The sequence below is a fragment of the Amblyomma mixtum genome, chromosome 4 (assembly GCF_055824585.1).
Source record: "Amblyomma mixtum isolate Tamu chromosome 4, ASM5582458v1, whole genome shotgun sequence".
Lineage (NCBI taxonomy): Eukaryota > Metazoa > Arthropoda > Arachnida > Ixodida > Ixodidae > Amblyomma > Amblyomma mixtum.
The window spans coordinates 144,863,686-144,870,248 of NC_143015.1; positions in this window are offsets into that span (position 1 = coordinate 144,863,686).

The following is a 6,563-nucleotide window of genomic DNA, read 5'->3' on the forward strand; positions in this document are numbered from 1 at the left end:
GGACAAGCGCTTTTAGTTTGCACTGCGGCCACCACACGCCGCGTGGCGCTGAACGGTGAAAATCACGGCGGAATTTCAAAACCTCTGTACATCGCATTGCTTTCCCGTAGGCTTCGAAATATCGAGCGCATCGCCCATTTCGTAGGTCATATTTTGCAGCTAGAAGAAAGAAGGAATAGTGACCGCAATGTTCGGGACTTAGTTTCTCCTCGCGTACAGCAGACGACGCTCCTTACTCAGTGTCCGGGAAAACTGGGCTTGTGCTTTGGAAAAGGAGTGTTTGACACCCACGTCCGGCAAACAACGTTAGTTAAAACATGGTACTCTATGGACCGACGGTGCCTTTGCGCCAATAAAATAGTGCTCATAATTATTTTACTTATTTATGTTTTTGGAAAGAATGCCTACTCCTATGATTCAATAAAATATCTAGGCTTGTATTTTGTCATCGTTACTTCGTGGGCACTCTGATTTTCTGCCCTCAGGTATTTCAACCTCATAGTTAGGTGGCCTTTTCTAAAACGAAGCGGTTGGGTTTCGCTCCATGTATTGCCTAAATCTTCTATGCGCTACAGCTTTGCAGGTGTCCATTTGAGCTTCAACACAGCGAGTTGACCAAGCTGCTTGTCTTGAAAGGGTTTCCCTTTTTAATCGCTCATGCTTCGCGCACACTTCGAACCCCTGCACACCAGGCTGTAGAGCCTGCAGCACCGTCGATATCTCTTGCAGCCGCGTTGCAGCCCCGTCGATATATCACTAACCGCTGCCTTCCGAAATCTCGTCTTTCTTTGTCTCCTCCAGTCTGGGTGTCTTCCTTGGAAGTCAGTGGTGGCCCCTAATTCCCCTGTGGAGCATTAGACTCCCATCAGTCTATCCGGCTCTACACTGACTTCGTCACGGCAGAGCAGCGCCACCGCTTCGTCACTTGAATGGTGTCACCGCTTGAATGGTGTCAACACTTTGAATGCCTTCACGAAAGAGGTCTGCACGACAGAAGATTGCACAGCGGTCGATCCGCACCTTCTACATTTATGGGGAGCGAGGCACTCATTGACAAAGAAATTGCGAAGACAACGCCTTAACCGCAAACTCAAGAAAAAAAATGCAGGAGATAAACAAAGGCAGAATCCTATGCCATATCATTAACCAGACAGAACTCGAATTCGCTCTGCGATGGTAATCAGGGGAAGCTAGGTGTGTCAAAGACTTGGAAGTTCCTACGTGTCCTAATCGACCCCAGCAGCAGCAAGTTGGCCACTAAAGACAGGCTCACGAAGATCGTACACACCACCCTGGGTACGGACACAGAGTTGATGGAAAAGCTCAAGGCCAGGTATCTGTGCACGGACCAAGTCGTGGAACAGCCGGAGTATTCTGGGCTGGCGAATCCCAAGCTGGACATCCCACTCACGAAAATGCAGCTCCTGGTCCAGATCAAAATAACAGCGAAGCTCTTATTTCACCTCAGCGATGACACCATTACCTCGCTGGTGGGATGCTTCAACGAGCAGCATTAGGCTAGAGGAACGATACCAATATCCTGGAAAACAGCCGAGGTTCGGTTCATTCCGAAGCCGAACAAACCCCTTAAACTGGATGATCTAAGACCGATAACGCTGACCTCGTGTTTGGGGAAGCTCATAGACAGGGTCATCAGCACGAGACGTATTATATACTTGGAAGATAACAACCTCCTACCTAACACTTAATTCGGCTTTCGCCCTTACCTATCGACACAGGGCGCCCTCTTGTACTTGTACAAAGACTTCCTTGAGACGCCTCCCAAGTCACAGACAACGGCAATCCTCGCACTTAATTTGAAAGGAGCGTTCGATAAGGTTATACATAAAAATATCCTGCAAAGCCTCGCCGATACCAACTGTGGCGCAAGAACCTACAACTATATCAAAAACTTCTTATAGCCGCCGCGGTCGCTCAGTGGTTATGGTGCTCGGCTGCTGACCCGAAAGACGCTGGTTCGATCCCGGCCGCGGCGGTCGAATTTCTTTGGAGGAGAAATTCTAGAGGCCCGTGTACTGTGCGATGTCAGTGCACGTTAAAGAACCCCAGGTGGTCGAAATTTCCGGAGCCCTTCACTACGGCGTCTAATAGCCTTAGTCGCTTTGGGACGTTAAACCCCATAAACCAACCAAACCAACCAAAAACTTCTTATCAGCCAGCCAAGCCACTCTGAACTTCGGGGGAATAAAATCAGATCCCATCACTCTAGGCCTGACAGGAACTCCGCAAGGGGCGGTACTGTCACCCCTCTTGTTCAATTTAGCTATGAAATATCTACCAGGCCTTCTTTCCAAAATCCCTGGCATCAAACACACATTGTATGCAAATGATATCACTGTCTGGTGCAACTCGAGGAGTGACGCCGAGATCGAGGAGTGTCTTCAATCAGCAGCGGACACGGTGGACCGGTACGCCAGGGAGAGAGGCCTCCAGTGTGCGCCGGAAAAGTCCGAGTTGCTCATCCTAAAGAACCCGAGGACGCCCCTAGCGCAGGACATCACGGTGTATATAGAGAACCACCTAGTACAGAAACCCACGGAGATCAAGATCCTAGCGCAGTATATCTCGCAGGGGCGACAGAACACCACCACTATGAAGTAGCTTACAACATCCACCGAGCAAATCCTCCGGATGATACATCGTATCCAAAATAAACACCATGACCTGAAGGTAAGGGACATCGTCCGCTTAGTGCAAGCTTTCGTGATCTCTCGGATAATGCGCGGGACGGCATTCCTTAACCTCTCCAGATCGGAAATCGAAAAGTTGGAGGCACTGATCAGGAAAGCCTACAGAGAGAGAGAGAGAGAGAGAGAGACTATTTAATGAAATGCAGAGAATTTAGCCGGCGTTTCAATATCGCTGGCATGCAACTCTGCGTAGGGAGGGGAATATAGGAGATAAGACAGAAGCAGAGCAGCGTAGAAGAGGTAAAACAAAAAGAAAATTAAGATAAAATGCGGTCATGAAATGGGTACTAAGGATTCAATGGCGAGTATTGATGTAACCTATGGAATGATGGAGTGCATAGTCCGACAAATGGGCTGACGAAGTTCACTGCATGAAGAATGCATGAAGGTAACGTGCAAGTGAAAAGCCTACAAGACGGCACTGGGACTACCGAACTCCACGCCAACAGCAAAGCTCACGGCTCTAGGAGTAGGTAATACCCTCAAAGAGATGTGGGAAGCACAATGGCTCGCACTACTCAATAGGCTCGCACTCACAAAACCCGGCAGAGAACTCCATTCCGCCCGCGCTCTTGGAAGGGATATGGCAGCGCGGAGTCACGTGACCCGCATAAGACAGTCGGCGCGCCGGTGGCGCGCGGAAAAGGAATGCGGTACTCTAAAAATTTTACAGTGACTCTAAGGGTCCAGGAAAGCTAGGCATGTGCTTTGGAAAGGGAGTGTTTGGCACCCACCCCCGGCAGACCAAACGACGTTAGTTAAACATGGCACTCTTTGGACTGACGGTTGCGTTGCGCCAATAAAATAGTTCGGATACTTACTCTACTTTTTAAAGTTTTTGGAAAGAATGCCTATTGATATGATTGAACAAATCAACTGGGGCTAGCATTTTGAGGAGCCGTATAGGCGTACTTCTTTCTTTGTCATCGTTACGCCGTGGGCAGTGTGATTTTCTGCCCTCAGAGATACTCAAACCTTACATTTAAGAGGACTTTCCTATAACTAGACAATTGGGTTCTGCTCCTTGTTTCGTCTGTATCTTCTATGCGCTGCAACTTTGCAGGGTGTAACTTTGAGCTTCCACACAGCGAGTTCACAAAGAGAATGACTATTCTTCTTATTTTGGAACCTTTTTCCTTTTAACCGTTCATGCTTCCCGCAGACTTCGCACACCAGACTTATGTAAAGCCCGCAGTCCTGTCGATATCTCTCGTTATGTTATACGTTTCGAAATGACAGTCTCTAACCGCTGCCTTCCGAAATCTCGTCTTTCTTTGTCTCCTCCAGTCTGGGTGTCTTCAGTGGAAGCCAATGGTGGCCCCAATGTCCCTGTGGAGCATTAGACTCCCACCAGCCTACACCGACTTCGTCACGGCAGTGTAACCGCTGCATCACTTCGGCGGATGCGACCTCAAGCAGCGCATCAGCCGCCAGCTCCAGACAGCTGCAGTGCACGAGGTGAGGAGACGGTGTTGCTCCTGATTAATGCATGCGCCGCACGGTGGCGCTCATTAGTGTTCTGATTGCGGCCGGTGTTTTAAGGTGAAAGGCTTTTGTATCCTCATCGTTGTCGACCGAAGGTTGTCAGCAGAGGTGTCACGCTTTTCGGTTGGTCAAAATTGTTATTACCTGAGAGTGCGCGGATTCGCAGTGACGAGGTCACCCCCGTATGCCTAACGCCCCCTTTTGGAGCAGACGTCAACTAATGAAATAGTTGTCCTCCGCACCGACAGGGAGCGTAAGGCGTCCGTGGGTGACCACATTCCACACCTCGCTCATTTTACTGCGTATAGAGCCGTGGATACAACCGAACTCATCGAAGCAGAGAGAGAGTCGGGCTAAAGAAGCAGTCAAAGTAGGCAGTCAAAGTGTGTAGTTGTAATGTGTAGTCAAATAAGCACTAGTACGGCACAAACAGTCTCGCAGTCAATACCAAACAGTGCGCCAAGAAAGCCTTTCGCTTTGCAGCACGCACTTGAGAGCCAAAGTGCCCCCCGATTTTTTATTTTTTTTTTGTAGAGACGCGAAGATTACTAGGAGGAAAAGTATACCGTGTTGATATCACCGCTTCGACGCATTATACGCGCAAATATGTCAGGGCAATGAAGCAGACATATACAAGAGGCAAATACCGCTTTTAGAGCGTTTGCTCCAACAGTCGCATTACTCGAGGTCACGTTAGTATGAAACACTAGGTCATTTAAGTGAAACCAATGGGTGCTACCATTGGTACACTGATTGTGGACCACATAATTGGAGTAATGATTTCCACGAAAACATCTTTGACGGAGATGCGTCTTTTTGAGTTCTTTCTTCGCTCTCCCTTTGTTAGCACGTGGCGCAGTCCTCTAACGTACGCAGAGGAGTGCGATCCCGGAGTCCTATTCATCGCCGCCTTTGTGAGCTGGATGTGCCACGACTCCACATGTCGCCTCTTGAATAGGTTTGGCTCCACGGCCAAGACGCTGGTCGGCCAGCTCGCAGTGTTCGGCGAGGGGGTTGGATTCCGAATTCATTAGCCAGATGTCATTTTTGTGTTTCCTTGTTCTTTGGGTAGAAGTTCATTGTTTCGCCATTGTACTTGGAGCACGGGATTTTGTAAACGACACCCGTTTGTTTTTCTCTGAGGACGCGGTCTTTCGGCCGTGGTAAGAAGCGGCTTATTGTCGAAACAGGTTTGTGAGCAACGTAGATTCCATATTTTCCCAAAATGCGTGCAAGTGCCTCGCTGGTTCCCCTCACGTTGGAAGCACCACGCGCGCGCGTTTTTCATTTTTGGCTGTTTCTCCTGTCCTCCCACCCTGACGGCGACCAACGCGTTGAATGAAGCCAAGTGTGTAGCCGTTCTTTTGTAGGTCGGCGAAAATGCTGGCCTCTTCTGCTTTTTTTCTCTGCTTGGGAGGAACAGACTGCATTTCTTCTTCTCAGCAGAGAGGAGACGACGGATTCCTTGTGGCTAGTAGGGTGGTTGGAATTAAAATTTAGATAGCGGCCAGTGTGGGTTGGCTTCCTATAGACATTGAACTTTACATCTGCCCCTTTTCTTCTTATGAAGACGTCCAGGAATGGCAACATGTTGTTCACTTCTCGTTCTATTGTGAACTGAGTAAAAGGTTCGACTGAGTTGAGGTGTGCCAGAAAATTTTCGACCTGCGATGTCTTCAGAATGCAGAAGCAGTCGTCAATGTAACAAATAAAAACTTTTGGTTTTTTTCTAAACGTCATGAGTGTCTTAGCAGTCACCGAGATTGCGGCGCCCATGAGAGTGCCGCTGGTCTGCTTACAAAATTCTCCTCTGAAGGGAAAAGCTGTGCTGTTTAGGCAAAACTCCAAAAGCCGGCAGAGTTTTTCTGGGTTCCGGCTTGTCCTGGTGCCTAGGTCAGCGTCCGCTTCGAGGGTTTGTTTCGCTGCGGAAAGGCGCGGAAAGGGCACAGGTACGCTGGTACAGAGCGAGATCACGTCGAATGAAACCATGCACTCGTCCGCTTCCAGTTGTACTCGTCCGCCGCTCCGTTGAACGTCTTTCCCACGTACAACTCGAAGCGGAGACGAGTGCATGGTTTCATTTGACGTGGAATGTTAGGAAGTGTGTCCACGTTTCGGCGTCACTACTTAAAAAAAACTGTGTTGAGGCTTGGAATCTAATCAGGGCCCCTGGCATTTGAAGTGGAGGCGCTACCACTCCGCCACGGAGGCTCATGGTTTGAGCATGAATAAAGGCGCATCTAGTGAATGCATGGGTTTTATAAGTATATTAAAAATAAGGAAAGAACCAAAAATAAAAATAAAATATGAAGAAAAAAAAACAGAAAAAACACGAACAGTGCGTCCGGGAACGCTTTCGCCTTGGAT